Source organism: Rattus norvegicus, assembly GCF_036323735.1.
Source record: "Rattus norvegicus strain BN/NHsdMcwi chromosome Y unlocalized genomic scaffold, GRCr8 chrY_unlocalized_5, whole genome shotgun sequence".
In the NCBI taxonomy this organism is placed as follows: Eukaryota; Metazoa; Chordata; class Mammalia; order Rodentia; family Muridae; genus Rattus; species Rattus norvegicus.
Window position 1 is genome coordinate 118,440 of NW_026947408.1, and position 11,561 is coordinate 130,000.

At 40.2% G+C, this 11,561-nt stretch overlaps 1 long non-coding RNA gene across 1 annotated transcript in view; it reads left to right on the forward strand.

The window, feature by feature from the left end:
• Positions 1-300: 300 nt before the first annotated feature.
• The window catches only part of LOC134484756 (uncharacterized), a 12,092-nt gene continuing 831 nt past the window's right edge, over positions 301-11,561 (forward strand). Inside the window, exons 1-2 of the long non-coding RNA XR_010062508.1 lie at positions 301-884; positions 11,076-11,177. This is a non-coding gene — a long non-coding RNA (uncharacterized LOC134484756). The remainder of the gene's footprint in view (positions 885-11,075; positions 11,178-11,561) is intronic.

Here is an 11,561-nt window from a genome sequence, read left to right on the forward strand (position 1 = left end):
GAGTGGTATGGCTTGGACCTCAGTTATTGCAATGTCCAATTTTCTAAGGATCCTGCAGACTGATTTCCAGAATGTTTGAACCAGTTTGTAATCCAACCAACAAAGAAGGAGTGTTCCTCTTTCTTCACATCCTTATCATCATCTTCTGTCTCCTGATTTTTTTTGTTACAGTCATTCTGACTTGTGTGAGGTGGAAACTCAGAGTTGTTTTCATTTACATTTCTATGATGACCATTTCTTTACGTTCTTTTCAGATAATTGATTTCCTTCAGTTTAGAAATCTTTGTTTAGTTCTGGAACATAATTTTAATAGGGTTATTTGTCTCTCTGAAGTCTAAATTTTGAGTTCTTTGTATGTATTGGTTATGGCCTTCTATCAGATGGAGGATTGGTATAGACCTTTCCAAATCTGTTCCTTGCGGTTTTGTCCTAAAAGTGTCCTTTGGCAGGCAGTTTTCTACTACAGTGAAGAACTGTCAGTTAGTAAACTAAAACAAGGACTGGCTCCTTACTGACTTCCCTACGTGTTCTGAACAGTAGATGGGGAAACTAAACAACCATGTTATACCCCTACAAGGCATGCCTATCTATAGTCGTGGATCTAGAGAGACCTAGCAGAGATTCTGGGCATCTGTCAAAGAAATGTAGGCTGGTGAAGTTTGCAGTTTTCATCCTGGTTTCTGTATCGACAGGGTATGGTGTTGTGAAGACAAGATACCACATGTGCAGCTGTGAATAAGTCTGAGAAGGCTGACTTCTTGGATTTCTGAAGCATTATTAAGTGATCCAGAGGAAATCAGCACGCCCTGCTCAGCAGAGCTCTGGGAATGCTGACACTCTTGCTTCATGTTTATATTAACCTAGGTCAAAAGATCACCTGTCAGGTATGTTCTTGAATATCCTTCAGTGTGCTAGCATTGGATTGAAATGAAATACTCTTCAGGAGAGGTGTGGGAAACAACTGAACTCTTCCATTAGAATCAGAGAGATGAGCTGTATTGACCTTCAATTGACTATGTATGCTTCTGGTCTTTGGCTTTGACTATGCAGATCTATTGTCTCATACATCATTGTTCATGTGGCCAAGTTGCGGGGAAAGTGCGACACACAATTCTTTCCCATTTTCACATCCTCCATTCTAGGGTAATAGATTTTAGAAAAGCCCTTCCTATTTTATATAGTAGACCAACTGACCTAACTTTTCTTCAATACGCTCTTCTCTATTATCTGTATACCGTGTTTTTGTTTGTGTTTGTGTGTGTGTGTGTGTGTGTTTCAGTTTGTGCGCTTAAATGGTTAGTTTGTATGCAAGATTAGAGAAGGATTCTATGTAAGAAATCTCTAAACTGTGGATGGGGCAGCATCCAAATGTTCTCCCACATCATGACTTTCTAGAAAGAGTAGCATAATCTGCAAAAAATAATACAGTTGAAAGTAAAACTTGGAGGAAATGCCCTGGGATGGCTACATTATCACTGTTGACTGTGACATTTTTCTCTTGGCTTCTGTGGCCAGACATGAAGGCTCTGAAGCAAAGTTGCATCCTGTTGATCTGTGAATAAGATGAAAGAGGCTATCAACTGGGTCACATGAAGCATATGAAAAGCGTGACAGCAGCAGCTCTCTGCTCCCAGACCCCGTGAGAGAGAGACCCAACCGCCTGGTCAGGTGGGCACTCCTGAGGCTGCAGAGCAGAAGAGACCACCAGCGCTCACCCCTGCCCACATCCCTGGCCCAAGAGGAAACTGTATAAGGCCTCTGGGCTCCCGTGGAGTAGGGCCCAGGAGCGGCAGGACCCCTGCCTGAGACACCCCGGAACCTGAAGGAAACAGACCTGATAAACAGTTCTCTGCACCCAAATCCCGTGGGAGGGAGAGCTAAACCTTCAGAGAGGCAGACAAGCCTGGGAAACCAGAAGAGACTGCTCTCTGCACACACATCTTGGACGCCAGAGGAAAAAGCCAAAGACCATCTGGAACCCTGGTGCACTGAAGCTCCCGGAAGGGGCGGCACATGTCTTCCTGGTTGCTGCCGCTGCAGAGAGCCCATGGGCAGCACCCCATGAGCGAACTTGAGCCTCTGGACCACAGGTAAGACCAAATTTTCTGCTGCAAGAAAGCTGCCTGGTGAACTCAAGACACAGGCCCACAGGAACAGCTGAAGACCTGTAGAGAGGAAAAACTACACGCCCAAAAGCAGAACATTCTGTCCCCATAACTGACTGAAAGAGAGGAAAACAGGTCTACAGCACTCCTGACACAGGCTTATAGGACAGTCTAGCTACTGTCGGAAATAGTAGAACAAAGTAACACTAGAGATAATCTGATGGCGTGAGGCAAGCGCAGGAACCCAAGGAACAGAAACCAAGACTACATGGCACCATCGGAGCCCAATTCTCCCATCAAAACAAACATAGAATATGCAAACAAATCAGAAAAGCAAGATCTAGTTTCAAAATCATTTTTGATCATGATGCTGGAGGACTTCAAGAAAGATGTGAAGAACTCCCTTAGAGAACAAGTAGAAGCCTACAGAGAGGAATCGCAAAAATGCCTGAAAGAATTCCAGGAAAACATAAATAAACAAGTAGAAGCCCATAGAGAGGAGACACAAAAATCCCTGAAAGAATTCCAGGAAAACATAAATAAACAAGTAGAAGCCCATAGAGAGGAGACACAAAAATCCCTGAAAGAATTCCAGGAAAACACAATCAAACAGTTGAAGGAATTAAAAATGGAAATAGAAGCCATCAAGAAAGAACACATGGAAACAACCCTGGATATAGAAAACCAAAAGAGGAGACAAGGAGCTGTAGATACAAGCTTCACCAACAGAATACAAGAGATGGAAGAGAGAATCTCAGGAGCAGAAGATTCCATATAAATCATTGACTCAACTGTCAAAGATAATGTAAAGCGGAAAAAGCTACTGGTCCAAAACATACAGGAAATCCAGGACTCAATGAGAAGATCAAACCTAAGGATAATAGGTATAGAAGAGAGTGAAGACTCCCAGCTCAAAGGAACAGTAAATATCTTCAACAAAATCATAGAAGAAAACTTCCCTAACCTAAAAAAAAGAGATACCCATAGACATTCAAGAAGCCTACAGAACTCAAAATAGATTGGACCAGAAAAGAAACACCTCCCGTCACATAATTGTCAAAACACCAAACGCACAAAATAAAGAAAGAATATTAAAAGCAGTAAGGGAAAAAGGTCAAGTAACATATAAAGGGAGACCTATCAGAATCACACCAGACTTCTCGCCAGAAACTATGAAGGCCAGAAGATCCTGGACTGATGTCATACAGACCCTAAGAGAACACAAATGCCAGCCCAGGTTACTGTATCCAGCAAAACTCTCAATTAACATTGATGGAGAAACCAAGATATTCCATGACAAAACCAAATTTACACAATATCTTTCTACAAATCCAGCACTACAAAGGATAATAAATAGTAAAGCCCAACATAAGGAGGCAAGCAATACCCTAAAAGAAGCAAGAAACTAATCGTCTTGGCAACAAAACAAAGAGAATGAAAGCACACAAACATAACCTCACATCCAAATATGAATAGAAAGGGAAACAATAATCACTATTCCTTAACATCTCTCAGTATCAATGGCCTCAACTCCCCAATAAAAAGACATAGATTAACAAACTGGATACGCAATGAGGACCCTGCATTCTGCTTCCTACAGGAAACACACCTCAGACACAAAGACAGACACTACCTCAGAGTGAAAGGCTGGAAAACAACTTTCCAAGCAAATGGTCAGAAGTAGCAAGCTGGAGTTGCCATTCTAATATCAAATAAAATCAATTTCCAGCAAAAAGTCATCAAAAAAGATAAAGAAGGACACTTCATATTCATCAAAGGAAAAATCCACCAAGATGAACTCTCAATCCTAAATATCTATGCCCCAAATACAAGGGCACCTACTTATGTAAAAGAACCCTTAATAAGCTCAAAACACACATTACACCTCACACAATAATAGTAGGAGATTTCAGCGCTCCACTCTCATCAATGGACAGATCATGGAAACAGAAATAAAACAGTGATGTCGACAGACTAAGAGAAGTCATGAGCCAAATGGACTTAACGGATATTTATAAAACATTCTATCCTAAAGCAAAAAGATATACCTTCTTCTCAGCACCTCATGGTACTTTCTCCAAAATTGACCATATAATTGGTCAAAAAACGGGCCTCAACAGGTACAGAAAGATAGAAATAATCCCATGCGTGCTATCAGACCACCACGGCCTAAAACTGGTCTTCAATAACAATCGAAAAATGCACACATATACTTGGAAATTGAACAATGCTCTACTCAATGATAACCTGGTCAAGGAAGAAATAAAGAAAGAAATTAAAACCTTTTAAAAATTAATGAAAATGAAGGTACAACATACCCAAATTATGGGACACAATGAAAGCTGTGCTAAGAGGAAAACTCATAGCACTGAGTGTCTGCAGAAAGAAACAGGAAAGAGCATATGTCAGCAGCTTGACAGCACACCTAAAAGCTCTAGAACAAAAAGAAGCAAATACACCCAGGAGGAGTAGAAGGCAGGAAATAATCAAACTCAGAGCTGAAATCAACCAAGTAGAAACAAAAAGGACTATAGAAAGAATCAACAGAACCAAAAGCTGGTTCTTTGAGAAAGTCAACATAATAGATAAACCCTTAGTCAGACTAACGAGAGGACACAGAGAGTGTGTCCAAATTAACAAAATCAGAAATGAAAAGGGAGACATAACTACAGATTCAGAGGAAATTCAAAAAATCATCAGATCTTACTTTAAAAACCTATATTCAACAAAACTTGAAAATCTTCAGGAAATGGACAATTTCCTAGACAGATACCAGGTATCGAAGTTAAATCAGGAACAGATAAACCAGTTAAACAACCCAATAACTCCTAAGGAAATAGAAGCAGCCATTAAAGGTCTCCCAACCAAAAAGATTCCAGGTCCAGACAGGTTTAGTGCAGAATTCTATCAAATCTTCATAGAAGACCTCATACCAATATTATCCAAACTATTCCACAAAATTGAAACAGATGGAGCCCTACCGAATACCTTCTACAAAGCCACAATTACTCTTATACCTAAACCACACAAAGACACAACAAAAAGAGAGAACTTCAGACAAATTTCCGTTATGAATATCGACGCAAAATATTCAATAAAATTCTGGCAAACCGAATTCAAGAGCACATCAAAACAATGATCCACCATGATCAAGTAGGCTTCATCCCAGGCATGCAGGGATGGATTAATATACGGAAAACCATCAAGGTGATCCATTATATAAACTAACTGAAAGAACAGAACCACATGATTATTTCATTACATGCTGAGAAAGCATTTGAGAAAATTTAACACCCCTTCATGATAAAAGTTCTGGAAAGAATAGGAATTCAAGCCCCATACCTAAACATAGTAAAAGCCATATACAGCAAACCAGTTGCTAACATTAAACTAAATGGAGAGAAACTTGAAGCAATCCCACTAAAATCAGGGACTAGACAAGGCTGCCCACTCTCTCCCTACTTATTCCATATAGTTCTTGAAGTTCTAGCCAGAGCAATCAGACAACAAAAGGAGATCAAGGGGATACAGATCGGAAAAGAAGAGGTCAAAATATCACTATTTGCAGATGACATGATAGTATATTTAAGTGATCCCAAAAGTTCCACCAGAGAACTACTAAAGCAGATAAACAACTTCAGCAAAGTGGCTGGGTATAAAATTAACTCTAATAAATCAGTTGACTTCCTCTATACAAAAGAGAAAGAAGCCGAGGAAGAAATTAGGGAAACAACACCATTCATAATAGACCCAAATAATATAAAGTACCTCGGTGTGACTTTAACCAAGCAAGTAAAAGATCTGTACAATAAGAACTTCAAGACACTTAGGAAAGAAATTGAAGAAGACCTCAGAAGATGGAAAGAGCTCCCATGCTCATGGATTGGCAGGATTAATATAGTAAAAATGGCCATTTTACCAAAAGCAATCTACAGATTCAATTCAATCCCCATTAAAATACCAATCAAATTCTTCAAAGAGTTAGACAGAACAATTTGCAAATTCATCTGGAATAACAAAAAACCCAGGATAGCTAAAGCTATCCTCAACAATAAAAGGACTTTAGGGGGAATCACTATCCCTGAACTCAAGCAGTATTACAGAGCAATAGTGATAAAAACTGCATGGTATTGCTACAGAGACAGACAGATAGACCAATGGAATAGAATTGAAGACCCAGAAATGAACCCACACACCTATGGTCACTTGATTTTTGACAAAGGAGCCAAAACCATCCAATGGAAAAAAGATAGCATTTTCAGCAAATGGTGCTGGTTCAACTGGAGGGCAATATGTAGAAGAATGCAGATCGATACATGCTTATCACCCTGTACAAAGCTTAAGTCCAAGTGGATCAAGGACCTCCACATCAAACCAGACACACTCAAACTAATAGAAGAAAAACTAGGGAAGCATCTGGAACACATGGGCACTGGAAAAATTTTCCTGAACAAAACTCCAATGGCTTATGCTCTAAGATCAAGAATCGACAAATGGGATCTCATAAAACTGCAAAGCTTCTGTAAGGCAAAGGACACTGTGGTTAGGACAAAACGGCAACCAAAAGATTGGGAAAAGATCTTTACCAATCCTACAACAGATAGAAGCCTTATATCCAAAATATACAAAGAACTCAAGAAGTTAGACCGCAGGGAGACAAATAACCCTATTAAAAAATGGGGTCAGAGCTAAACAAAGAATTCACAGCTGAGGAATGCCAAATGGCTGAGAAACACCTAAAGAAATGTTCAACATCTTTAGTCATAAGGGAAATGCAAATCAAAACAACCCTGCGATTTCACCTCACACCAGTGAGAATGGCTAAGATCAAAAACTCAGGTGACAGCAGATGCTGGCAAGGATGTGGAGAAAGAGGAACACTCCTCCATTGTTGGTGGGATTGCAGACTGGTGAAACCATTCTGGAAATCAGTCTGGAGGTTCCTCAGAAATTTGGACCTTGTACTGCCTGAGGATCCAGGTATTCCTCTCTTGGGCATATACCCAAAAGATGCCTCAACATATAAAAGAGACACGTGCTCCACTAAGTTCATCGCAGCCTTATTTATAATAGCCAGAAAATGGAAAGAACCCAGATGCCCTTCAACAGAGGAATGGATACAGAAAATGTGGTACATCTACACAATGGAATATTACTCAGCTATCAAAAACAATGAATTTATGAAATTCGTAGGCAAATGGTTGGAACTGGAAAATATAATCCTGAGGGAGCTAACCCAATCACAGAAAGACACACATGGTATGCACTCATTGATAAGTGGCTATTAGCCCAAATGCTTGAATAACCAGATCCCTAGAACAAAGGAAACTCAAGAAGGATGTTCAAAATGTGAATGCTTCACTCCTTCTTTAAATGAGGAAAAAGAATACCCTTGGCAGGGAAGGGAGAGGCAAAGATTAAAACAGAGACTGAAGGAATACCCATTCAGAGCCTGCCCCACATGTGGCCCACACATATACAGCCACCCAATTAGACAAGATGGATGAAGCAAAGAAGTGCAGACCGAAAGGAGCTGGATGTAGATCACTCCTGAGAGACAGAGCCAGAATACAGCAAATACAGAGGCAAATGCCAGCAGCATACCACTGAACTGAGAATAGGTCCCCTATTGAAGGAATCAGAGAAAGAACTGGAAGAGCTTGAAGGGGCTCTAGACCACAAAAGTACAACAATCTTAAGCAACCAGAGCTTCCAGGGACTAAGCCAATACCTAAATACTATACATGGACTGACCCTGGACTCTGACCCCATAGGTAGCAATGAATATCCTAGTAAGAGCACCAGTGGAAGGGGAAGCCCTGGGTCCTGCTAAGACTGAACCCCCAGTGAACTAGACTATGGGGGCCGGCAATGGGGCAGGTTTGGTAGGGGAACACCCATAAGGAAGGGGAGGGGGGAGCGGGATGTTTGCCCGGAAACCGGGAAAGGGAATAACACTTGAAATGTATATAAGAAATACTCAAGTTAATTAAAAAAAAAAAGCGTAACAAGAGAGTATCAGGATATTGTGACACTGTCCTCCCATTAGAAACATGGAAGTGTTGACAATCACAGGTTGTGGTATCATGGCTGAAATTTGACACCCAGCTAGGCAAAGGTTAACCTGTCAGTTAGCTTCCTGAGTACCATCCACAAGACAAGGGTAGGCTCAGATGATGGAATGTTGAAGATAGCTGCTATTCATTGTGAGCTAATTTTCAGGGTAAGTGGAAGACCATTTATCCTCTTGTGACATTGGAGATCAGAGTAATGAATGGGGACAGAGAGGACAAATCTGTGTTTTGTTTTGTTTTGTTTTCTGGACAACCATAACTACATTTTCTAGGCTAAGGATTTGCACATGGAAGTCTAGTGTCTCACATTGGTATATACCAATCTTGTATGATCTCAATAGCACAACTGGTTCCAGGCTTCTTTCTTAGTTACTGGGATTTACAGGCAGTCATTTATGTCTTGTCTCCTAGATTCACAAATTATTTTCTGGCTTCATATACACAAGGCATATTTTTACACTCTGTCTCTCTGTGTATGTGTCTTTCTCTGTCTTTCAGTCTCATCTCTCTTTCTCCTTCTGTCTGCCTCTCTTTCCTGTTTGTCAGCTTTCCTACAACAATCTTTACTAATGATAATATATTTCATTTCAGTTCATGCACTTTATTCTCTCATAAACTCCAGTGTGATCTAAAATTGCTGTCTACTGCAGAACCACAATTAAAAATATAACTGTTGTCCAAATCTACTAGACTAGAATTTTAACCACTGAGAAGATGTAGAATATCAACAGCTCCCAACAAACCTAGGATCATGTATGGAAGGAAATTTTCAGAGATAAAAGAAATGCATGCCAGGATGACCATGGCTTCTCTTTACAGGGACTACCAGCATCTGGAGAAAGGTAACATGGGGCTTTAATAAACATGCATCGTGTAACAATACCTAGTCTCTTCCCTTATGTTACACTTCCCTGTCTGTATTTTCCTAATGGCTGTTGTATATAAATGTAGTAGTTACTGCCTTTCAGGAGTATAGACGTTGTCACATGTGGCCCCCAAATGAAGAATTTGATTTTTCTTCCCTGGCTGAAGCTCCTTGCCAATGATCTACAACAACATTTCCCCCTATGACTTCTGCTTTCTTTTGTGTGTGAGTGTCTGTCTGTGTGTGTGTGTGTGTGTGTGTGTGTGTATCTGTCTGTCTGTCTGTCTGTCTTTCTGTCTTTGTCTCTGTCAGTCTGTTTCTTCCAGATGATACTTCTCTATACTTCAGTTTCACTTCTTAATTGCTCATTCCAAGATTGACCCATCATGCTTTCTCTGAGTGTTTGCTTTTGATGACTCAAATTACACATATGTTAATCAGTGCACCTGTTGCCACAACTGTGTACCATTGATCACATCATAACCACCCTCACGGCTAAGAAAAGCTATTTTTGAGCCTCTGAGGGAAGTTTTTATAAGAATTTAAAACTTTTCTGTATTTTTTACTCCCCTATCCAAACTGTTGTAGTTTGTGGATCTTCCCCAAGTCTTTGCTTAATTGTATTTATCTATGTTCCTGGCCTACTGGGAAGACATCATCCCAACCCTCCAATATTACTAATCAGGAGGAATAGATGAAGAAATTGGAGAAATTGGTCATTTATCTACAGAATATGTCCCTGAGATGGATTAACTGTGTCGAATCATCGCATCACTGACAAGCATTCTGAACTATGTTCTCAGTTTATTTTCTTCTTTGTCATTTTGATTGTGCTACCTAAGGTGGTGAGGACCATTTGTGGGCTGTGTTTGAGAATTGACTCTTCACTATTCATGCATGAAGGTGGTAAAAATTACAATAGATCAGTGATATCTCTGGGTTAGAAGGATAGTGATAGAATGTCTTCCTTTGTGTCTCAGGCAAATATCCTTGAAAGGGCAACTTGGCTTGTTGATTTGGAGAAGAGTTAGTTAATGGGTAGGTATGTGCTGTTGAAGGGGACTCTCTTCTGGATACTCTAGAGTATGCTGGAATTTCCATGGTATTCTCTGTGATGTCACTAGTTTTATGGAAACAGAAACTGCCCTTGTGGTATTTAGTTAGTACTTATTGGTTTACGCACACATATATTTTTGAGGATGATCAAGCTATTTACAGAGAAAACAGAAAGCATGGAGAGACAAAAGAAAGAGAAAGAAAAAATTAAAATACTTTCTTGTTACAGAAATGGAAAGAATAATTATCTTGTGGTAAATGGCGAGTTAGGGCACTTGGCTGGTTCTGAGGAGCTTCCTAGAGGAGGTGCTCTTGGCTCTGGCCTTGTAGGAGTACGACTTATGATCTGAGGGCTCTGGATTCCTAATGAAGAGAACCAGTTTCAGGAATATCTGATCATTTTTTGGCAGAGAACCAGGAATTGTCAAGCATGCAGCTGGTCTACTATGAGTTTCTTACTTTCATTCTGAATGAGCAAGAATTCCAACAAGAGCCACAGGAATAAAAATTTTGACTCTCAGTGTAGAGTATTGAATTTTATCTTCAGAGGTATCCTGGACATGCCATTGGAATTTTATGACAAGGGCTTCTACCCTTGACATGCATCAATATCTCTGACTCTTTGTCTTGGACATACATGATTAAGGATTGGGGGTCCTAAACACTAATGACTCCAGGACTTACCTGCATCCCATCAGATATGTACTGAAAATGTCCTCCATTTCTTCATGTCTTGGCCAGATTTTGTTGTTAAGGGCCAGGGGGACTGCAGAAGGAAGTGAGGCGTATGTCTATCGATCATGGTTGGGAGAAAGAAAATAGCTAATAGATCCAGCTTGACTAGAGCTTTCCTCCTCTATCAGTGCTTCCACGTGTCTGTAGACTTCGCCTTTTGTCATGCTTTATTGGGGGATTTGCATTTTTTTTCCTGTGTCTGGGCTACTACTATGCATGTTCCCTTGTTTTTATCTACAGGGTCTCCGGGTAAGGCATCATCCCAACCTTCCAGCATCAGTGAGCAAGTGCAACAGATTAAGAAGTTGGAGAAATTGACTAAGGAGCTCCAGAAGATGACATGTGAGTTGGAAAATTCTCGTGCATAGGTAACCATTGCACCAACAGCATTTGAAGAGAAGTACTCATTGTATGCACTTCTTTGTAGATAGTCCTGACCCCTGTGTGATAACCTCAGTTTTCTCAGACCACAGGAAAATGCAACTGTAATGTCCTCATGTACAAATTAATTTTCTTATGTTCCTCTCAGAATCACGACATAAAGAAAGGATAGTAGTGTGATAGGAAGCTATTTTATTTCTCAGAAATGCAGAAGCAGTGGTTTGAATAACTGTCTTGGGTTACGGAAAGTAATGTGTGAGCTCTCATCATGGATTTTAATAGACAGAGAATGTTTTTCTGTCCTCAGACACACAGAAAGTTGGTAAGCTACAGAAGCATAGTAAC